General features: G+C 34.0%; 1 non-coding gene across 1 annotated transcript; it reads left to right on the top strand.

Annotated features, from left to right (window-relative positions):
* Positions 1 to 15,409: 15,409 nt before the first annotated feature.
* Positions 15,410 to 15,547, top strand: LOC126012626 (small nucleolar RNA SNORA51). The gene has a single exon (XR_007497075.1). It is a non-coding gene; the product is annotated as a small nucleolar RNA SNORA51 (small nucleolar RNA).
* Positions 15,548 to 25,569: the final 10,022 nt, after the last annotated feature.

Raw genomic sequence — 25,569 nt, 5'->3', positions numbered from 1 at the left:
TGGATTCAATTTCTTATGTATTTTTCCACTCTGTGTCTCTTGATTGGTACATTTAGTTCATTGTAATCAAAAGAGATGATTGTCATGGGCTTTGTGTCATCTTTTTGTAAAAGTTTGGTGAGTTTGGAATTGGTCTTGCCTTAAAGTCAACCCTTTAGTTTTTCTTGTAAGTTTGGTTTTGAGACTGCAAAGTTCCTAAGCTGCTGTTTATTCATGAAAGTGTGCACCTTTCCTTAAATCTGAATAAAAGTTGGTTAGTAGATTTACTTTTGGTATACCATGACCTTTAGGACTGGACAGTTGCTTGTGATAAGTCTGCTGTAAATCTTAAGGATGCTTCCTTGTATGTTACTTCCTTGCTTGCTCTTGCTACTTTCAGTAGTCTGTCTCTACCTATGTTTTTTATCATTGTGACTAGAATGTGACTTGGGGTGCTTTTGTTTGGGTCTCTTTTAGTTGTTACTCTCCAGGCATCCAGGATGTAACTATATGCACTGTTCAGCTCTGGGGACTTCTCAGGAATAATGTATTTGACTATTGTTTCTTCATGGGAATTTTATTCCTGTGGCTCTTGGGCCATAATGGATTTTATGCTCTTTCTCCTGAGTTTATCCCATAATTCCCTGTTGTCTGTTCAGTTATTTAATTATTTTTCCATTTTATCTTCCATTTTTTTAATTATTTATTTATTTACTTATTTATTTATTTGGTTTTTGGGTCACACCTGGCAGTGCTCAGGGGTTACTCCTGGCTCTATACTCAGAAATCGCTCCTGGCAGGCTCAGGGGACCATATGGGATGCCGGGATTTGAACCACTAACCTTCTGAATGCAAGGCAAATGCCTTACCTCCATGCTATCTCTTCAGCCCCTCTCTTCAATATTTTAAATACTTAAAATATTGTGCTGCTCATCTTCCAGCTCACTGATTCTGTCCTCAGGGCCAATTTCTGAGCACTTAGCCAGGAGTAATCCCTGAGCATCAAACAGGTGTGGCCCAAAAACAAACAAACAAAGACCACTCAGTGAATTTTTCATTTCATCTACTAAGTTTTTCATCTCTTATTTCTGTTTGAAGTTTTTTTATTTCTACTCTCACATTATCTTGAATCTTATTGGCTGTTCATTCAATGATTTATTTGAGTTCTTTGAACATCCTTAGCATTTCCTCTTTAAAGTTCTTTTCACAAAGGCTGTATAGATGACTGATGCTGATGTGATCTACAAAACTACCTTCTTCATTCACTAAGTATGGATGTGTGTGTGTGTGTGCGCATGTGTGCGTGCGTGTGTGTGCATGTGTGTGTGTGTGTGTGTGTGTTCAGCATTACTTTCCCATTATAACTTTTTCCCTTTGGTGTTTTAATTATATAATGTGCTTGGGCTCACTGACTATAAAATATTCGTGTTTGTGGAAAGAAGCTGCTCTCTCTCCTCACTTCAGTCAATATGCTTAAATTTGGGCTTGCTGATCTTGCAGGGCTAGTGAACTGGCGCAGAACACTTCTCTGATGGGTCTTGATCAAGTTGCTCTCTCCACTACTCTTCTTTGTGTAAACCGTATCATTGGTATTTGTTTTCTTACCTACCTGCTGAAAAATAAAAATGAGTAAAATGCTGTCAAATATTTTTTCTCTTCTGAAACCATCATCTCATAGTATCAAAATATCAAACTAAGCTGAAATCACAATATACAGAATCATTTAATGTTTGGCATTATGAGACACAGATTATTACGCCTCATCAACTTTTAGTTAGTTAGGTTTGCAATTTGTAATATAGAGTCTAGTAGCAAATTTTCCCATTTACCAGAATTTTGTCCATACAATGGTCCTACCTTTTTCAGTTACTCTCCAGCTTACTCTGCTGAAATCTTGCATATGAACTCTACCCTTTTTATAAACAAGAATTTATCTTCATTATATAAACCTGGAGTCCAGATTTTTCCATTAACTTGGGTGAAGAAATTTTCTACAATTCCTCTAAATCTGAATAATACCAGTCAGGGTTAAAAAAAAAACTCTTCTTTTTTCCTGATGACTAAATCTCACCCTCTCATGTACATACATAGCCTTATAATTGGTATTAGTTTTCTTACCTATCTGTTGAAAAATAAAAATAGAGTAAAATGCTGTCAAATATTTTTCTCTCCTGAATGCTTATTTTTAAAATCATGATAGCTTCAAGAATATCTGAGCTTAATTTTTTGGTACAGGTTGATTTCAAATTATAATAGTCCAGAGCTGTAATAGCATTTAGGAAATCAATATTAAAGCAATCTCATTAATCTGGAAAATTCAAGTTACTACTTTTTTTATCAGACTGAGTTACTGAAATTTATCAGAAACCAATAAAATATAGAAATTAAAAACAAGTATGGCACTGCATGCATGTTACCACCTGTACTTAGTTAAATACTGACTGTTGTGGACAGTTACTCTTAAAAAAAGTTTTATCTAGCTCCATCTGGTGGTAGATGCCTGAAACAAGACCCCTTAATATTTTGTAAAGCTCATTTTTTTTCGTATTAATGTGGTCATTTCACGTTCATTAAAAACTAAATTTTAAAATAGAATCAAATTTATGTTATAACTGAATACATAAACAAATTTTATATTTATAAATACATATAATAAATAAGGTAAAAGTAACAAGGTGAGAAAATGATCGAATAAAACTAGGCAATAGTAATCATTCTTACAAGCAGAAATAGATAAGTAGTTTAATAAGCCCAAAACATTAACAAAAGTAGGGGGAAAAGCAGATTGGGAAATAGAAGCATAGTAAGAGATGAACTTTCAGAAATAACCAGTACTGAAATTATGTGCAATATATATTTATTCAAAACTTACACAAGATAAAATATTTTACTCTGAGCTAGTAAAGTGGTTAATTCATCACTCTTGTAGCTAACTGTGTGTGGGTTCTATCCCTCACATAGCAATATGGTTGCCACAGCACTGCCAAAAGTGATCTCTGAGCACAGAGTCAGGAATAAGCCCTAAGCATTGCTAGGTGATATAAAAACAAACAAACAAACAAAAACTCAAAAATTTAGAAATAAAATTAAAACAAAAACAACTAACTAAAAACATAAACACAGCATTACAAGTTACTGATTTGCTGAGAAATTTTTAGGACTATTGAATCTACACTCAGGTATAATCGAAATACTAGTAATAGCTCCAGAGATAATTCTCTACTAATGAGATAGTATATTTATACTTTTACTTCCTTAGAATACTAGAGTTTTCTGGTAATTAATGGCAACTGCCATTGTAATTTGTCTTCAGGACATATTCATCCATTTATATTTTACTTCTCACACCTCTCATTTTTCTCAAGTATATTTGTATATTTGTTTCTTTTACTCTGAGGAAAACAAAAAGTGACTTTTTTTTGTTAGAAAATCATTGGTACTGAGGTAGAAATAAAGATGTCAAATTTGGGAATAGTAAGTCTAAGGTACTCTACACAAATTAAGTTTTAATTTAATTTAACTCTTATGACCTTACTGGGTTATGCCATAAGCTTTCTTCCTTAGGTCTAATTTCTGGGTCTGTGATTTAAGGTCTGGTTGTAATTTATTTCCTAATTGCTCTTTCTAGAAATCTAATCTACTCTACTATTGATTTATGGTCTAGTTCTGAATTATATTTAGACATATAGATAAGTCTAAATATAAATTAAAATTACACTAAATACCCTCTTTTTTTGGGGGGGGAGGGGGAATTTGGGTTATACCCGGCAGTGCTCGGATATTACTCCTGGCTCTACGCTCAGAAATCACTTTTGGCAGGCTCAGGGGACCATATGGGATGCAGGAATTCGAACCACCGTCCTTCTGCATACAAAGCAAACGCCTTACCTCCAAGCTATCTCTCCGGCTCCCTAAATATCCTCTTTTTTTTGGGGGGGGGGGCACACCCGGCAGTGCTCAGAGGTTACTCCTGTCTATCTGCTCAGAAATAGCTCCTGGCAGGCACAGGGGACCATATGGGACGCCGGGATTCAAACCACCTTAGGTCCTGGATGGGCTGCTTGCAAGGCAAACACCGCTGTGCTATCTCTCCGGCCCCTAAATATCCTCTTTTTAAACATTTTATTTTATTGAAACCACTGTGATTTACAAAGTCCTTCATGGTTTATGCAATGAATTAGGACCAGTCCCACCATCAGTGTCCACCTCCCTCCACCAATATTCCCCAATTGCATCCAATACACTTCCCTTTGCCCACTGGCTTGTGAGTATAACAGGCTTATTTAAAGTTTATATTGTCAAAGTTTGGATCTATTGATTCCATTGTTGTTTCTTTTGGTTGGGAGATTAAGTTTTGTCCTTTTTTTAACACCACCAAAACACATAAGACTGTTTGGTCCCTGACCCCATTTTTTCATATTTGTTTATCTCACCTCCATTCAATTTATTTCCCCCCTTTGCTATACTCTGGGGCCAAGAGTGCTTGAGACAACTTACTTTTTTTTTTTTTTTTTGGTTTTTCGGGCCACACCCATTTGATGCTCAGGGGTTACTCCTGGCTAAGCGCTCAGAAGTTGCCCCTGGCTTGGGGGGACCATATGGGACGCTGGGGATCGAACCGCGGTCCTTCCTTGGCTAGTGCTTGCAAGGCAGACACCTTACCTTTAGCGCCACCTTGCCGGCCCCGACAACTTTTACTTAAATCATTGCATTTTTTCATGTAGTTATTGTAATACCACCTTTAAGTGATATCATTCTGTATTTATTCTTCTACTTCTGGCTGATTTTATTTAACATAATATCTTCTAGTTGCATCCATTTGTGGCAAATTACATGATCACATCATTTCATATAGCTATGCATTATTCCATTATATATATATGTACCACATTTTCATGATCCACTCCCCTCTGTTGGACATCTAGGTTGATTACAAGTCTTAGCTATTACATTGTGTGCTGCAATGAAGAGTGGTGTGCATACATCCTTTTGGATAAATGGGATTTTTGTCCTGACACAGATAACATAAAGTGGTATTGCTGGGTCATGTAACAGTTCAATTTTGAGTTTACTGAGAAGCCTCTTACTGTTTTCCATAGGGGTTGGACCAGGCAGCATTTCCACCAGCAGTAGATGAGTGTTCCTTTCTCACCACATCGCCACCAACAGAGACTGTTTTCCCAATATTTTCTATATGTGTCATCCTCATTGGTGTAAGATGATATCTCATTGTTGTCTTTATTTGGATTCCTTAATTATAAATGACCATGAACATTTTTTTCATATTCCTGTTGTCCACTAAATACCTTTTTTAAGTGTATAAATGTTTACTAGACTTATTATGGTCATATATGTATCTAGAAATATAAGTATATATAGCCAATATATTATATGTTATAGTTAAAAACAGTGGGACATCTATTGGACTGCCGTAATAACTTCTCTATATTAAAGTGTAGTCATATTCTATGTAGATATCTTACTCTTGTTATTTAATTTAACCATTCATATTGTCTTGCTCTAATAATATTAATTAGCTTTATAATATGCTACAGCATAGATTCACCATCAATATTTTATTAATTTTGCATTAAGATAATTTCCTTTTATTTTTCAATTTTGTATGATTTTGTTTCATAAAATGGCTATTTCTAACAAATATTATTTAAATATATTCAATTAATTGTTTAAATTATTTGAATAAGTCTAAATTTTAAGACTCTGCTTTTGCATTTTGTTTACTCTTTATTTCATTTTGTGTAAAACAGGATTCTCTGAACCAAACTTTATCTCCCAAATTCATACACAAAAGTCTAAAAGCTTAACTGGATCTAAAGCTAGAACCTACATACAGGTAATTAATTAAGAATAAAGAATATTAAAGAATAAAATCTTCTAACTTCATAGAATTGGTTTTCATAGAAGATGAGAAAAAGACACTGAACCTCTCTATCTCCTGACTCTCTCTGATTTTTATGTCACTCATTATTTCTGACAATCCCTGATTCTTTATTTCTCTCTCACAAAGGCCATGTGAGCACAGATGGAAAACTAGCACTCTTACAAAGGAAGAAAAGTCTCACTAGACATCATATGTCTGGCTACACTGACTTGATTCTTCTATCATCCAGAACAAGGAGAATATTTATTTATTTTGTTTAATATATCTAGTTTACATGTTGTCTTTCAGCCAGAGCTAGTATACATAGAGATATTAAAACTTTTTTAAAATGTCCTTACTGCTTATTTTAAAATTTATATATTTTTTCTTTATTTTCTTCTGTTTCATAACACTCTTCAGAAAATAAATTCTACATCCAAACTATCTTTTACTTTGTTTCACTCCTTTTCTTTAATTCCTTATTTTGAAATGTAGAAAAATATTAATTGCTCTTTACTCGTAGGATCATTAGAGAGATAAAACTTATTAATGTTAGACAAAGTTTTATAATAATATGCATATGATACTATTATCCATTCATAATTTCATATATCATATTTTAATTAAAATAATTATATTTTAATAGATTAAATTAAACCTTAAGGTTGCTCTTTTATTCTAACATAGCTCTTTCAGGCCCTTAGTTTTACTTTGCTTTTTAATTTCTTTTTGCTACAGTTTTTTTCCTTGGTTGGATTGAGCTTCACAAGCTCATCCTTATTCTTCCTCATTAAAAGTAGTCAAACAGACCATCTATTGAGTTTCCCACCAGATCAATTGACAATTGATTCAATTTGGTCACTAGGCAACATATTTTAGAAAAGGAATACTGTGAATACAGTTTTAAAAATTCTTTCCAGGAGAAAAAATTTTTTATAAATTTTTTGCCTTGCTCTAGGATCCATGCAAAAATTTAAATAACATTCACATTATCTGTTGTTGCATCTTTGTTATGTCATAAATTATTTCTAAGCACATTAACTATTATCAAAAGCACATTAATATAGACTAGATTTATATGCTTCAATATAATGTCAAGAAAGAAGACACTTTGTAATTAATAATAAGATATATATATTGCCAAAATTTTTTTAAAAATAAAAAGAGAGAAAACACTCTTATAACAGTTCTTCAGTTTTCTACAAACTCCCACAATCCATTGTATAATTGGGCCATTATTTTCATGCTCTTTTTACACAGTGGCCACTGGAGGGCATAATCTGTCAGCATTGAGGGAGGTAGACTAGCATGAGGAAAATTAGGAACTATCAGCAAGCAATATATATAGCACTAAGATTAGAGAGCACCAAGGGGGAATTTACAGATAACTAAGTATCTCAAACCAAGGTTTTGCTAAACATAGAACTTAAGCTTAAAAGAGAGTTGTTAAAATGTGGTAGACATTTTAAACTCAATTGTTTTTCTGCTCCTAATCTCTTCCCTGTCAGCATAGATATTATAATCAACTTCAGGCATAATGAAACTGAGTGCCTATGTCCTAGTCATCAGCAAGTGACTCAGTTATTCAACAGTTGGGTCCAAATTGAGTTTCTAAAATTTAAAACATCATTTAAATTGTATAATATTTTATAATTTTATAATCTGCCATTACAGAATGGCATGGCATGCTTCTAATAAATAAAAATGTGTCTTTAGGAGACAAAATATTACCTTAATATTTGAACACATCTGCATGAGTTGAACAAATCTTTGTTCTATTGATTCAAAGTGTATCATATGGCTAAGCTACTTAGACCTTGTTCGCTAGATAGATTGATATGTTATTCAATTAGACCAGTGGTCAGCAACCTTTTTTTTCAACTGAGCCAAATCTCGCCAAAAACACGATTGATATTTATTTTGAGAGCCACACAGGGCGCGCACTGACAGAGGCTAGGAGCAGAGTCCTGGCTCCTGGAGCTACCGCCCGGCACACAGAAGAGCCAAATTAAAAGTGTAAAGAGCCACATGTGGCTCGCGAGCGGCAGGTTGCCGACCACTGAACTAGACCATTGCTCAAACAAGAATTTTATTTTTGAAAATGCAAAGCAGTCATTTAGTACATTTACCATTGTCCATTGGAGCTTCCTTTGGACACAATGAAACTATTCGTTACTGCACCTGTACAATTTCAGTTTTACCCTCTTGCTACAAGCCTAAGTATACTCAGATTTCAGGTTTGAGGGTGTAATGTTAGAACTTACTTTATTTAACATTTGTCTAATTAAATAACTAAACATTTTTACTTCTTGGCAATTTAGGGTCAAGTGACTGGATTTATATTTAGTGTAAATATTTTGGTATTGAGTCTTATTTGCTAGAGTTACATAGGGTTTCAATATGATTTTCTAAGACTAAGGACATAGTACAAAGGGAAGAGGGCATGTCTTCTATGCTTTTTATCATAATATGATCCCTGTTACTATATGGTTCCTAAACCAGAATTTTGGGGTAATAGGACCCAATGCCCTTGAGCACAGCCAGTTATGGCCCTTTTGGTCCTTGATACAACAGGGTCCAAATAGAAGTGCATCCTCAGATCTTCACATTCAATTAATAGCCCTTTTGGCCAAGAATCATTAGGAGTGACTTTGTTCTCCCCATATACTATTTGGGAGGCTTCAAAGTAAATAAGTAAATAAAAAAAGAATGTTTTGTGGACTAGAGAAACAGTGTAGGGCTTAAGTTACTCCCTTTGTATGTGGCAAATACCAGTTCTATTCCTAGTGCCATATTTTGTAACCACATCAGCTCAAACACTATCAAACATGATTCCTGAGTTCTGAGCATTGCCAAGTGTGGCAGTTCAATGAAACAGAGAGGGAGTGAGTACTAGAATGTACTAGATTTATATTTCAGAATAAATTTCTCTTGCCTTTTTAGCACAATGTTCTTTGTATTTCTCTCCTATACTCTGAAGTCTTTTAACAAAGTCTAATCAATCTATAAATTTAACAAGTTCAAAACTAAACTGTCAGATCTTCGCTTCAAAGATAAATTACTCTGTAAGCTTAAAATGATTTCCAGTTCCTCAAGATGAAAAGTGTTTATGACCCATATCTCTCATATTGTATGACAGATATGTAACCTAACCTAAAATTGAAAACTTCTAATTATGTCATGAATACTTACTTGGACTTAAATTGTTATCATCTCTCAGATAACTGCAATAGTTTTCTTACTTCAAAATATTTTCCTAATGTTAATCCCCTTAACCACATCCCTAAATATATATACCCTCTTTATCTTACATACACATGCATCAGAAAATTTTATTGGAAAAAAACTTAAATATTTGGGAAATACTAGGACATATATGGCAAACATCATAAGGTACTGTATTTCACTGATATTGAAAGAATACACACTTGTTAAGAAATTGACGATACCATCAGTTGGCAAAACTTATGTGCATTTAAAAATAAACATGTAGGTTATAGTAGGACAAAGTTCTGTGTATTTTTAAATTGTGTGTATTAATATCTTATTTTAGAAAGGTAACAGGATTATTAAAATGTCTTAAAATTAGAACAGAGCTGTAAACGAATGGTATCATAAAAGCTGTGTAAAAGAGAGGTCATATTTAAACTAAAAGTTTCACTTCAAACCTGATCTTAGTTTTTAAAATATGTTTGTTTGTTTGTTTGTTTGTTTATTCATTTTCTTTTCTAGGCCACATCCAATAAGTTCTTGGCTCTGCACTTCTTGGCTCTGCACTCAGGAATCATTCCTGGTGGGATGCTGATAATCAAACCCAGGTTGACTACAGAAATTGCCCTATCTGCTATGCTATTGCTCTAGGCCCCAAAATAAGTTAAGCAAATAAAAGTCTAAGAGAGCAGCAATCGTCAATACTAAAAAAACACCTTAAAATATATATATATATATATACAAGATTAATGAGATTCAGTCAGAAAGAGTGGATATATATAGCAAAGGTAGTCAAGCTTTTGAATATATGTCTTGATAAACTTCTAAATGTGGGAAAGTCATTGACCATTCCCCAGCTAAAAATACAAATTTATTCGATCTTCTTTATTTATTCCTTTCCAGATATTTCAAAAATTACCTTCAGAAGCTTGATTTCAACAGTCTTTTAGAAATTTTATGGTCAGAATAGTGGTGATCCCCAGCCACTATCCCATTCTCTCGCATAAATAGGATAATAAGATTTCTAAGCCAGTGTCTTTTCCGACTATAACTTCCTAATATTTTAAGTACATATAACTATTTTCTAAACCATACTATAAAATGTTGCTCTCAACTTTTACAAATAATTTGAAATGAAAAGATGAATTTGTGATTCAACAAAATATAACTATAAAACAAACTAATTTATGTGGAAATCACATGCATTCTGAATATATTTTGTTTAAATACTAGAACAATGCTAATCTAATGGAAGAATATGCTGCTTATCTGTGCTTCTGTGAGTTCCTTATTTTGTAACATGAAATGGTAAGTGTTTGAACAGCTGCAATTATAACGCTAAGGAAATGTATAACAGCACAATGTGCATACATGTGCCTACAAGCACACAACGCACACACACATACACTCAGTTTTTTTTTTTCTCTCCAAGGTCATTGTTTGGAACTATGCCACAGAAAAGTAATCCACGAGTGACATAAATATATTTTCATTCATTTTACTGAATCCCTTGTATGTATAACTTTCTCTGTGGGAGGTTTACCTCAGGAAAGAAAAGAAAAAAATGTGAACAAACCAGCTTTCTTGATTTATTGTCTTGGAATAGTTTCCGAGATATTGTTCTCCTTTGGGTACAAGCAAAATATTTTTGCAACAATTGAGGACTAATGGGAAGGAGCAGTGGGTGGTGGTTAAGCTGTGGCCTGGCATTGAACAAATCCTTAGTCTCCATTTTATCTTTGTATGCTTAAGAAACATGAATAGAAGTATTTGCTATTTCTTATTTAATTTATTTTTTTAAGGACTTGTACTTTAAATATATATGATTATACAGGTGAGCTTGTGTGTCTACTTAATCCATTTGCAGCCATTGAAAATCCTTTTATTGGTTATATCTTGAAATCCGAGAATGTAATACTTTGTTGGTGTTCTGGGAAATCATATAAAAACTTACAATGTGGCTTAACTTTCTTTTTGTCTACTAGAAATGATTGAATGAGCTTGAAACTGCTCGTGGTATTGCTCTTGGTATTTACTGAAATCATACACTATCACACAGAATGGAATCTGATCATTCTAGAACATCTTATTTTGAAGAGCCCTCTAAGAATCTATCTATCTATCTATCTATCTATCTATCTATCTATCTATCTATCTATCTATCTATCTATCTACAAATCAAAAAAGCAGTTCCTAATAATTATGCAACTAAGAAATTAGTATAAGAATTTAACCTTCCAGGGCCGGAGAGATAGCATGGAGGTAAGGCGTTTGCCTTTCATGCAGAAGGACGGTGGTTCAAATCTCGGCATCCCATATGATTCCCTGTGCCTGCCAGGGCCGATTTCTGAGCATAGAGCCAGGAGTAACCCCTGAGCAGTGCCGGGTGTGACCCAAAAACCGAAACCAAAAACAAACAAAATAAAGAATTTAACCTTACACAAATGTGGAAAAAACTGAGGAAGTGAGGATGGTCTAGAAGAGGGATGAGAAAAGACACTGATCAGTACATTTAACACACAGGTATGAACAGACACAGAAACTTTCATGGAAATCCCCAAAATGAAATATTTTCATTCAGCAAATTAGGATCAGTAGGGAAAGGACAGTTCACTGAAAGTCTCCACCTTTGTAGGTCTGGGTAGAAGCAATGGCAGTGGAATTAGAGATGTAAGAAAAGGGGAACAAAATCTACTTTCTGATTTCGCCTGGACATCAAGTATATCTACAAAACGAAAGCCCAAACTAAGAAAACTTTAAGTAAGGGTGTTCCTTTCTCGGACAGTTATCAGGAAGGTTCCACTTTTCAAAATGCTAAACCCTGAAAGAGAGAGGCATTCTGGGGAATGTATCAACCAAGCGTCCAGTAATTCTAATTTTCCATGCAATGAGACTGCATATCTGATAGAAAAGACACTAACAAGCTCTATGAATACAACACATTTAGAATTTGATTCAAATTCATTTCAATGCTACCGTAGTTATTTTTCTTAGCAATTTTTATTTTATATCCACAGCCATAAATACCACAGAATAGTTATTTGTGTATTCAACATTTTATATAAAACATGTATCAACCATTTTTTACACTCAATAGGTAAATATTACTGTAAAGAAAGTATATTTGTTAAGAATGTTTCCATTTTTTCTGTTCATCGGTGGTATGGAAAAGGCATTTGTGTACCTATGTTACTAATGATATCCTTCTATGATTATTATGAAGCTTTTTTGGGGGGAGTACACATTTCAGCGCTTCAAGGTTACTCCTGGCTCTGCACACAGAAATCGATCCTGGCTCGGGGGATCATATGGGATGCAGGGGTTTGAATCTGTGTCCATCCTGAGGCAGCCACTCACAAGGCAAATGCCCTATGGCTGTGATACCACTCCGGCCCCTATTACTAAGATTTTTTGAAGAAAACTCTGAAATATTATCTTGAAAATAGCATAACATGCAATGAAAATACCACATAAAATTATAAATCTGTACTATATATACTATATAATATATGCAATATAAGTTTATATTAAATACTAATATGCTATGTTTATTAAAAACAGCATATTGTTAATTAATTTTTATTAATAGATTTAATAAAATTTAAATATATTTTCTTTACTTAAATTATTTTATTATATAAATAGACTTATATCTATAAAACTCATAAATCAGCTGCTTAATAATTGTAGATCAGGAGAAAGGGGATTTATTTAATTAAAGTAATCATTTTCATTGTACTTTCTTTTTTTTTTTTTTTTTTTTTTTGGTTTTTGGGCCACACCCATTTGACGCTCAGGGGTTACTCCTGGCTATGTGCTCAGAAATCGCCCCTGGCTTGGGGGAACCATATGGGACGCCGGGGGATCGAACCGCTGTCCGTTCCTTGGCTAGCGCTTGTAAGGCAGGCACCTTACCTCCAGCGCCACCGCCCGGCCCTTCATTGTACTTTCATTTGCAACTTACTTGAACCACAAATATTCAGAGGCATATTATCAAATGAAAATATGCTCTTAAAATTGCAAGAAAAAGGTTTTAAGAATCCCGTTAATATAACACAATGGGGTTGATGAGTTTTCTTGGTCAAGTTAAATTGTCTCCATGAAAATCTATGAAAGCTATTTCTGTGTGGCAGATACTAGATTTGAATTTAAAAAGCCTTTTTTTTTTCCCTTTTAAGGAGGGAAATCAGGAAGGCGAAAAGGAGGGAGGGAGGAAGAAGAAAGGAAGGCAAAGGAAAGGATAAAGGAGGAAGGAAAAAAGATAGGAGGAAAAGAGGAAGAAGAAAGGAAGGAGAGTGGTATCTGCTAAGGGCAAGCAGTGCAGGGCTGAACCTATGCTTTTTATCTGCAATCATATTCATGGTTCTCTGCTCTAAACATAAAATTCAAATAATTTTGAATACTTAAAAAACTATGAAAATGTTTTAAGAATTTAATATATGGGAGCAGAATAAGTGTACAGAAGGTAGGGCGTTTGAATTGCATGCTGCTGATCAGCTTTCATCCCTATTACCACATATATTCCCACCAGGAATAATCCCTACACGCAGAACCAGGAGTTAGCCCTGAGCACTGCTGGGTGTGTGGCCCCCAAACAAACAAAAACCACCAAAACTCCAAAATGATGAACTGTATCAAAACTTTGAAGCAAAATATAATCTTGAAATATGTGACTATTAATAAATTTGTGTAAAATCAAATAGTCAATAATCAGAAACCTACATTTAATGATTAGAAAGAGGACACGTTTGACTCTTTTTTGTATGTGTTTTTTGTTTTGTTTTGCTTTTGTTTTGGGGTCACACCCGACAGCGCTTAAGAGTTACTCCTGGCTCTAAGCTCAGAAATCGCTCCAGGCAGGCTCCGGGGACCATTTGCCATGGGTTGCCGGAATTTGAACCACCGTCCTTTGCATGCAAGGCAAATGCCCTACCTCCGTGCTATCTCTCCGGCCCCTAAATATTTTTTCTTTTCTTTTAAACTTTACATATTGCTTGATTAATTCTTCGTCACTGCTGCCAGTTGTTAAAGGACCCAAAGATTCTGTGCTCTTTCAATTCTTTTATTTGTTTGTTTTGTTTTTTGGGGAGGTCACACCCGGTGGTACTCAGGGGTTACTCCAGGCTCTACACTCAGAAATCACTCCTGGCAGGCTCAGGGGTACATCTGGGATGCAGGGATTTGAACCTCAGTCCTTCCTGGATTGGCTGCATGCAAGGCAAACACCCTACCATTTTCCTATCTCTCTGGCAGAAGCCCTACAGTTCTACAGCTCTAACACTCTTTTATTCTAACCTTTTAAGAACTTCTTTCTTTCTGCAGTACCATATGAGAAACTGTCTTTATTTGGACTGTAAAGGCCTGACAGTACAAGTGAGGCCCCGATGATGTAAAGATGACTTGGATGATGAAAATAACTGCCAGTAGAAAAGCTGGTATTATCTCAAAATCTTCCTGCACAAGGACACATACTCTATTCTGTTCTTATGGGTGTAGGAAGAAAACTGATCTGATTACACCTTTATTTAGCAAAAGAGATTTATTTTCATTTCTAGTCTACAGAATATAAGGTAACAAATTTTGTTATGTCAAAGAGTGAAGGATCTGGGAGGCAGAACGGGAACGAAGGTGGAGAGAGGACAATTCAGTGATGGGAATTCCCCTGATTCAATTGTTAATATGTACCTAAAATATTGCTGTGAACAATATGTAAGCCACTATGATTAAAATAAAAATTATATTAAAAAATACCTAGAGACAAGATAAACAAAAGCCAGGAGGACCCGTCTATAATAGGAAGCTTGACAAAAATCACTGGGGGAGTGCAGTTAGGGTAGAGCAGTGGTGGGCAACCAAAAAAAAAAAAAGAAGTCATAAGAAACTGATGTTTATAGTAATATTAGAAGCGTAATACTTAATCACAATAATTTTTGGCAAGAAAATAAGAAAGTTTCTGGATGTATATATATATATATATATATATCTGTATGTATATATTACACATTCTGTATCTATATTACACACATATATTTTCTACATATATATATGTGAAAGAGTAGTATAAGAGAAGTAAATACTAATTTACCTAAATAAGTCAATGAGTAATCTAAAAATAAAAAAAATAATAAACTTAAGTGAGAATTTTAAACATGTAAGGACGTTCTTTGTTTATGGACAATCACAATATGCCATTAATCTAGATATATCATTTTATAAAATCATCCAACTGAGTCAAAAAAGGTTATCAATATCATATATAGAAAAAATTACTATCAAGAATACTTCAGAGTTCAGAAGAAAAAAATTGTATTAGACATGGGCAAACAAAAAATTAAAGAAGGCCTCCTGGTGCTTACCACAGTCTGTGTTCTTTTACAGTGAAGTTATAGAAAGAGGAGGCACACTACATGTACCCCCTTGTACACCCCAGCCCAGGCCCTTTTTGTCTGGTTTGTATTGTAAATGGGGGAGATATGTGGAAAAAAATTAAAGAAGTCCTATCTGAGGTTTCAACTGTATTGATAACTGAAACCACTGACCTATATGACCTCAAAATAAATGACAGTGAATGCAGCAAAATTAGTTGTTAGAAGGTCTAGATTATTCCTGATGATATACTTGGTGTGGGTTTTTGAAACTAATCAATACTGGATAGAAACTCTGGATATTTATGACTATAGGGAAAAGGAGTATCTTAATATTTCTCTGATTTCTTCCTAACACCGGGAAAAGTTGTGATTCTCTAAAGCTCAAATTTTTTTAGCACTTTTAGTAGTGACTGAAGGCAACATGATCAAGAAAAAGAATACAGCTGTGGAAGCCATATTGGTTCTCTCTACTAACTTTATCAGGCATGGTATATCTACAGCAGAGAGCGATAGAAAAGGCAAACTAGGCCTACTTTTTTTTCAGCATATATTGGTAATGCTTGGAATCACTGGGAAAGCTTTGTTTAGAGGGCTGCATGGTTGTGACATTACTGCTCAACTAAATCACCAATATACGGCACATGAGTAGGAAAGAATTATTATGTGGGACTTGCTATAATTAAAATTCCAAAGGCCTGTAGATGGCAGAAATGAGCAAGTTTGTAGAGAAGATGGGTGTAATGTGAAAACTGTCCATATTGAGGACCTAATTGACTTGAATGATCTGTGAGGCAGCAAGATCTGCTAGGAAAGCTGGGGTTTCACTATAGATGTCTCCCCCTTGCTAAAAGATTAGTTTGAATATTTTTCTCAACTATTTAGTATCACCTTTGCTCTGGCACTACTTCCTATACCAAGTTCTGATACCATCATGTCAAAAGATTAAAGACCAGGAGTAGTCTAAGAGGTGACAGTACTCACCACCCTCATACTTAACTTTCCCATTCTTCAAGATCCATAGAAACATTTTTTTTTTTTTTGTGAGGGAGCCACATCAGATGGTTATCAAGGATTACTCATGACTGTGCTCAGAAATTGCTCCAGCGTTGAGGGAGTTCAGGCTTGAGGATCCATCTGGGAAACAGGAGATTGAACCTGGTTCAGCTGCATGCAAGGCAAAATACCCTATCTACTGTACTATCACTCTAGTCCCCATAGAAATTTTATGTATTCAGAAGCCATAAGATATGGGTCAGTGTGAAAAAACTACATATTTAAAAAGGTGATAACTGCATAAGAGAGTCACCTTGACAAATTATTCTCTTTACAATGGTTTGTCTTAGATTTTGGGTCATTTATCGGTGAGAAGAGAGTATTTTACAAAGTGTAAACAAAAAAACCAAGTAACTATGAAGCAAATATTTTATGAAAAAAAGTTTTAGCTGTTGTTTTGGTCATATTATAATAGTGTTGGTAGAAGAGATCTCTTTTGTATTTAGGACTAAGTATTCCTAAGAATTTAAGACTTTTAGAAAGTTCCAATAAACAATAGTTCTTATTTTATAGAATGGTGGATCTATACGTGATGGTACCCAGTGAATGATGCAGTGTCAGGAATTAAACATTGTCTTTCTCACATGCAAATGCTAGAGATGGCTTTTTTTACTTAAATGTCCTAGGAACAATTTGTTGGAAAGCAGAAGGCATTAATTTCAATGATTAAAGTATGTACCATACATATCCATTATCTATTTAATAGTAATTCCTTACATATTACGCATATTAGATTTATAAAAATATATTTTAATATTTTCTACCTATATTGTGAGCATTCATGTGTATTGCTGGACTCTCCTACAACTACTCAACCAACTGAGAAGAGAGTTCAATTCTAGGACTTGAAGATGGAGCATTGCTTAAGTAGTCATGCCAGCAGTCATCAGAAACACTATTAGATGTATACAAACCTGGCTAAAACCTGTGCTATTTTAATCATGTTTATTTCCTTCATAGGATAGTTTATATATGTAAATATGCTATAATGCACGTAGCACATTTGTAAATATATATTCATATGTGAATATATACAGAAAATGCTATAGATTCATGTTAAATAAAATTTGATTCTCTCAAACTATAAGGCATAAAGACAAATGACTCTGTAATTGTGCATATCTAAAAACATTGAATGTATGTGTGTACACTGACTAGTTAATATGAAACAAAAAATATTCCTTCTGAGGTGGCAGAAAATGAAAGACCCCTGAGAAAAATAGAAGAAAAAGTGGCTATCAATATTTAGATAAAACACACATCACATATCATTATTTGAATGCTTTTGTAAGACATATAGGACTTTATTGACAGTATTCATTTAATATATTATAAAGAACAATCTAAAACCAAGACTGATATGTTTCTTAGCCTTTATTGTTTATACTTTTTAATGTGACAGTTATTTTTTTCTATAGGAACCAATATCTCTAATCTTTCGTTATTCACCTCAAGCTTTTGTTGGTTGTTATTGGTGCTTACATAATTTTGTTGGTTGTTATTGGTGCTTACATAATTTCCATAGTCATTTGAGTCTTAAATGTAGTGAAATTTGTATTGTCTTAATATGTGAAATGGGTTTGTATACTGATTGCAGAATTAGATAAGGTGCTTCTTGAGGGGGTTACATAAACAAAATTCTGAGGTGATAAACTCTTGAAGATAAATATTGGGAGAATAGGTTTGAATACAGCATGAAAAGGGTTGCAGCTAGGTTCTGAAACACTTGAAAACACCCATTGCATCTTATTAGCAGTGGAGTGGTACTTCATTTTTCTAAATGTATTTTGGCTGTATTTTTTTTATAATGATGAAGGGAATACTTAGATTTTGTTTTAGTGTGATTACTCTGGAAGTAATGAAAAAGGGTACATATTCACGTGCACAATTAAATGAAAAACTTTTCTACCATTTTATGGACACAGGTGCTTTCAAGGCTGTTTTCTGAATCCTGTAACGTTACTAGGATTAAGAGAAAAATATTCAATACAATTATACAAATAACACCAAACATACATTAACTATTTAGGGTTTATGTTATTCAAAACCAATTAGTTTTATTATTTTTCCCTATTTTTTTAATTTTTAATGAAGCATCCTGATAGTTGAGGTACTATTAAAAAAAAAAAGGTGAAAACCCATACCCCAAACTGTCCTTTGGATCTCACTATGCAGACAATTCTGCTAAAGAAGCCTAGAACAAAAATATCACATTGTCTTCTGAAGTTTCTGCTTTTTTGCCCTACACTTTTGCAACAGGGAGACAGTAGAGCTGTAAAAGTAAACTCCGTTATGCTTGAGAAGCCAAGCATGAGTCTCCAGTATTTGTTCTCCTCCCAGTGTGAGTCAAGCATGATGTTTCTTTAGAGCATTTGTTGATACATGATCTTAGTTTATGAGGTTGTAATTTTTTAACCCAAACCATATTAGTTGTAATGGCAGAACTACTTTTTCTATTATCAAATGCATTTTTACCCCTAGATTACTGAAGTTTGTGATGGACACTAAAGAGAAGTGCTGTCATATTTCAATGATTAAAACTAGAACAGTCACATATGAGAAATGAATTATACAGTGAGCTTTGATGCCTAAGGAGGTTCATTTCTCTTGAGGGGTCAGTATAAGTCCTAATAATTAAGAATTATCATATTGATTAGTACAGAATTTACAAATACTAAGTGTAATAAAACTGAAAACAGTGTATGCTATCATTTCACATTAAAAACTGAGAAATAAAAAATATTACAGTGCCATAAGAACTTTAAGCTGACTAGATTGAATGAACATATCAATTTATACTTGAACTCAAGGATGACTATACAATATTTCTTTCTCTTTATTGTTCATAACAAAAAAAATCCATGAGGAGGAACAGAGTTGGTTAAACAGCAATAACAAAGTCACCTTTAAACTATTTATATTTTTATATTTATTCTTTTTTATTTTTATATTTATAGCAGGTTTTATATATAAATTTATTTTTTGTAAGAAGACTCTTAAAAATAAAGCAGATGATATCAGCTCCTGGGGCTTAGTGTGGGGTGGGACAGCAGAGGACAAGCACTCACATACAGATCAGACCCTCCAGGAGCAACTTTGGGGAGATTACTCGGTTTATTTTAGGTGAGAGTGGTATAATATGCTCAGCCAGTCAGGTTCAAAAGATTGCCTGTGCCATTGGAAAGTTTACTACTCACTAAACCTTCAAATGACTGCAGTGTTTTAATGGTTTGGAGGAAAGCTGGGTGTGAGTTCTACTTTCAGGAAGCCAGCTTGTGCCTTATCTAATAAATGCTCATCTCCCTCATCCATGGTTTGCCTCTTCTACATGGTTGCCTGTTGAGGCTCCTTTTGGGGGCCTGGCAAGAGTTAGTTTTACTGGGCCTTTGTTGGTTTCCCTTTGATGAGAGCTTTATTCTGCTTTCCTATGGCCAGCTCCACACTCTGTGATATGAAATATACCTTTTCATGCTTTCTCTTTGTTATATTACTAAATTAATTATACTGTTAAAATGATAGCAACTGTGTTTTCTTATCAACAGGTATTCAGAATGATGGTTTCTCCTCAGTTTACTATGAATGAGCAATACTTGTCATCAGGTATTGTCATTCCCTTGATTTCTTAAATAGAAAAATTTTAAAAAGTCAGGAACATTCATATTAAAAAACTGAAATATACTGTATATTTATGGTTACTGTGATTGTTTCTAAATTGATATTTTATTTAAAAATAATTATTTGATTTCGATTTTTATCTGTTTTTATCTGAGCTACAAGTGACATGTTTGAATAATCTCCATCTTTATGATGGGAAAAATTGGAATTACTAATACATTCTATTTGATAACACTTTGTTATATGAGTATCTTTATTATAAACTAAAGTAAACAATTATGTTATCTACATATAATTTTTGTTAGTCATGAGTATGTGTAGGGCAGAACAGAAAAACTGAGTTTCATGCAGTCGATATACAGTACTATGCTGAAGAAATATTTAGATGTTAACCATACATTTTTTTGTTTTGGGGCCACACCCAGTGATGCTCAGGGGTTACTCCTGGCTATGTACTCAGAAATTACTCCTGGCTTGGAGGACCATATGGGATGCCGGGGATCCAACCAAGGTCCATCCTGGGTCAGACGTGTGCAAGGCAAATGCCCTATGGCTGTGCTATTGCTCTGACCTCAGGGTATTAGCCATATTCTAACAAGATGATAATATAAAAGGCAAATAATTAATTTTCTTATTGTGTCATTAAAAACTTGGATATTTGAAGAGCTTGTGTCTGTGACTGCAATGAAATTTTGAGATTAATACTTAGGTGCCTGACTTTCCGAGAGTCACTTCAAAGAAACATGAAGGTTTAAGTCAGTATTATGTTTATGATATATATTAAATACTAGTGGTAATCAGCAAATTTTCCTTCAGTGGGCTTGAAATTAAAAAGCACTTCTAAGAAAAATGTTTTTAATATCTCTATAGAACTATAATAATTAAAATCCACTAAAGAATCTTATCATCCAAGCTTTAATATGAACTAGAATTGAAACTGGATCTCAGTATGTTTTAATAACTACTGGAATCATAAATTAGTTAAATTAGACTTAAAGATTCAACCCTACAACTTACATTAAATAAAATTTAACATTTGACCTTTTTATTGTTTTGTTTTTGGGCCACACCCATTGACGCTCAGGGGTTACTCCTGGGTATGCGTTCAGAAATGGATCCCGCCTTGGGGGGACCATATGGGATGGGGGGGCGGGGGGGGGAGGGGGGGATAAGAACCGAGGTTCGTCCTAGGCTAGGGCTTGCAAGGCAGACACCTTACCTCTAGTGCCACACCACTCAGGCCCCATGACCATTTATTTATTTATTTTTCATTATACTTGAAGGTGTTCAGGGCTTATTTCTACTCTGTGCTTAGGGATCCCTTCTGGCGGTGCCTGGGAATCATACCTAGTATTGTGAATTCAGCAGGGGTGAGCTGTATACTAGGCCTGTTTAACCCTTGTATTTCCACCTAACTGCAAATATTTTGTAATTGTTTTTAATATTTAATTAAAGGAGCAACACTCAGTGTAACTCAGGTGGTTTGAGGTCACTTCATAGTGACATAAGATTCTGATGGTGGGTTTAAGTAGCACTGTTCTAATCCAGGGGTTTTTGGGGGCTACAAAGCCACCCTGCAGGGGTCTCAAACTCGCTGCTGCTATGACCCTCCTTACAACATTTTGTGGCCCTGCCCTAGAGGAATCTTTTTTTGTTTTGTTTTAGTTGTTTGGGTCACACCCCCCAATGTTCAAGGCTTACTACTGACTTTGCACTCAAGGATCAACCCGACTTTGCCTCCTGCGGCCCTCAGGTAAATTGAGTTTGAGACCTGCCTGGAGGCATCGTAAGATTCAGGTGTAGGTGCCAAGCAAAGAGTTAAATGGAAAACCTCTGTGACTGGAAAATCACCGATCAACAGAATACAGTCAAGATCTATGTGTTCTTCAGAGAGAGAACAAACTTGTTCCCCAAATGACTGTATTTTGTCTTGTCATAACATTAAAAATTTATGCTTGCTTGAGCATTACTTTGATCCCAGGTGTCTAAAAGAAACCCAGCTTTCAATAAAGTAGGTTCCACTTTTATGGTGGATCCAAGATTCCTTCTTGTGTCCTAATTTCCTTTGTCATAGGGTTTGACTAGTGGCACTAACCACCACAGTCAAGGGTTCAAATTCAAACCCTAACATATTCTGATTCTGATGTAATGTGACAAATCAACAGTATCAATCAATGCACTGATATATATATATATATATATATATATATATATATATATATATATATATATATATATACTTGGAATTGGCACATTTGATATTTAAATGCATAAAGACTATGCTTAAATTAAATCTATATGGTTCCTGATGATATCAGCAAATTTCTCTTCATTTGAGGAAAAGTTGCATTCTTTCAAGAGAGTTAATTCATTGGTGGAAGGAACAGACTTGAAGAGTTTATTTCTATAGAGCGTCAGTTGGTAAAAATGTCAGAATGTCTGTTTTACATACCAAAAAAACCCCATATACTGATAATTTCATTGGAAATGAACTCATGTATGACTATATTTAAAATTATATATTTATATTGAAATGAAAAAATATTATCTGTGTTGATCACTGGTTTTGGAAGAGATTAGGTTGATATTTAACAGTGAAAAATATCTATTAGAACATCCTAACCGTTTTTATAAATGCCTGGCCTCATCTGTCAGAGAATTATGATGGCTCTCTGGTTTCAAGTGCGTCATTTACAGTGATGTGATAAAGATTCTTTTAGGACATATGGACTCCCTTATTTTTATTCTGCTAGGTAGCATGAGTGAGATGAGTGTGTGGATGAGTGAGATCTTTGGATAAAAGAGTCAATTTTATAATATCTTATATTTAAAAAATCACTTTATTTTCTAGCTAATGTCACATTTCATATTTTCATGTGTAGACAGACCTTTAATTTTTATAGCAGAAGTCCAGGGCAATGATCGTCCTTTGCTTCCTATTCAAATTGTTCCTGTAAGATCAAGACTACTGTTTGAAACTGACAAGGGTTGGGAAGATGGGGGGAAAGGTCACCAAAACACTACTTCTAAAGTATATATTTCACCACAACAAAAGACTAATTTTAGAGAAAATTGTGTTTCCCCCAGGTATATTCCAAACCTTCTATTTTTAATGAAAACCAATTATATGCCTTTTTTTCTTATTTTATGTCTTTACATAATTCCACCAAAAGTAATTCATTTGTTTTGCACCACCTGATAAATTTGTTATCCAGAAATATAATCTTTCAAAAAGAAAGGTGGTATTTCTAAGAATAAACTCTTGAGATTAATATACGTCATATTTCCTGCCCAGGTATACCATTAAAAAGCATTTACTCTCATTAATAATACTTCAAGTTCCTTTGCCAGTGAGAAAAGATGTCAACTAGGCAGCTCTGACCAGCACAACCCATATTAGTTGCAGAATGATATTGATATTTAGAAAATCATTAGCCCATTATCATGCATATTACCTAGTGGGACAGTTAAATGCATCATGCAGCCTGTATTATTTTGAAATATTTTATTCTAATAAAGTTAACATTTCATATAATAGATAACATATTAAAGCCCTTGGGCTCAAAGGGGGTGAAACATGCCTGTAATATATAGGACACTAAGTTTGATCTCTGACACCCTTTTATACCCATCCCAGAATCTTAGTTTAAACATTGAGGTTTGTAGCACTGCTGTTTGAAGCTCTGGTCACTCCCAGCACTGCCAACTTGTTAAAAAAACTTTCTTTTAAACAACATTTGACTATTTGACTATGCCCAGGTCTTACACTTAGTTCTTTGCTTAGATATAACTACTGGGAGAGCTTGGAGGACCATTTGTAGTACTGGGAATTGATTGAACCAAGTTAGTTACATGCAAAGCAAGTATTATAGCTTGAGCCCCAACACTGCCGATTACTGTGTTCTGCAGCAGCAAGCCAAGGATTAAATCTTCTATTAATGTATCAATGTTAAATGTTGTGATATTATGCTGAGTGTGACAAAGAATGTCTACAATTTATCCTGAGTACCTCAAATACTGCTGATTATAAAAACATGTGGAGTTATTACGTTCTAGAAGTGTATAATGTTTTCCATCATGTTTTTCTTTAATCAGAATGTCAATCTAGTGCATGTTAATTTATTGTTAGTATTATGGTATTTTTTCATAATACAATTTATATAAAAATACCTTATATTTTATACATATATGAGAGTTGGGTCAAATAAAATAGCAGAAATAATAAGCTATTATCCAATGTTTACTACTTGCCAGGTACTTCAAGAGTTAAATCACATTAACATTTTATTCACAATAAACCAGTGAGTAGAAATTAGACCCTATTCTTATATATATAGAAGCAGAGACACAGAGAGGCTAAAAAGCTTCTTACAGTCTCAACTAGTCAGAGGTGGAATTATAATGAAATCTATTATTTTTCTTGGAACAACCCTTTACTGCTGCATTGCTTGACCTATAACTCTGCACTCAGTTAATCACTCAGTGATTTTTGGCTGATTAATAGCAGTGATGGGCTTGGTTTTTAATTTTGTCCTGTTTCTAATTTTGTACATACCAAATCTAACATACTTATGTTAATAAAATTTCTTTCTGGAGACTCAAAATAATATTAAAAGAACAGCAGACACAAAGTGTTTAGCCAATATCGAAAGGTTTTGCTAAATGTATGGCTATAAAATATTGCAGTGAATAAGACAAAATTAGAAATTACATGCCTAAATTTCTCTTCACTAAAGTGAGAATTTATTAATAAATAAATAATTATTCTATTTAGTATACTTTAGAAATAAAAGAGTTTTATGTTTTTATCATTTTGCCCTTGGTTAACAGTAACTCTTTAATTTTCTAAAAGTATATAGTTTATATCCCTCACCTGAAATGTCACATATTGCCATATACCATTTATTATACTCTAAACTCTATATCATCATGTCACTTTACTTAACTTTATTGTAAAGTAGTAAGGGTGAAGTATATGAATTTCATCTACTCATTGTCCTTTCTCCTTGCCAAAGTCTTCAAAAATTGTTGATAGATTGAGATTAAAGCTCCATTAGAAAGGTGTTCTTTTAAAAATAATGTTTCTGAAACATAGCAGTGGAACTCAAGCTTACTATTTACTGACTTATAACAACTACATTAAGTAGAAGCTTAACTTCACACAAATAGCTCCAACTAATTATAGAAATGTAAATATGATGGTGGATACAATTACAGAAATGATTGCCAGCTATTACAGTCTTGCTATTTGAAAGATCACAAGTAATCCCTGCTCTTAAAGACAGTGTTGAACTTTGAAAAATCCAATGCATGGTATATTTACATTAATAATCATTATGGTGAGGAACCAATGTTTTTGAATGCCTTCTCAAAAAGTTTAGTCTACAAAATTCACACTCTAAGTTTCTGATGAAAAATAATTATAATTCCAAACCTTTTGCTTGAACCAAGCAAGAGAATTTT

The sequence above is a fragment of the Suncus etruscus genome, chromosome 6 (genome assembly GCF_024139225.1).
Source record: "Suncus etruscus isolate mSunEtr1 chromosome 6, mSunEtr1.pri.cur, whole genome shotgun sequence".
Taxonomy (NCBI): Eukaryota; Metazoa; Chordata; class Mammalia; order Eulipotyphla; family Soricidae; genus Suncus; species Suncus etruscus.
Note: the sequence above shows the minus strand (reverse complement) of the source record. Positions and strands in the feature narration are given on the sequence as shown.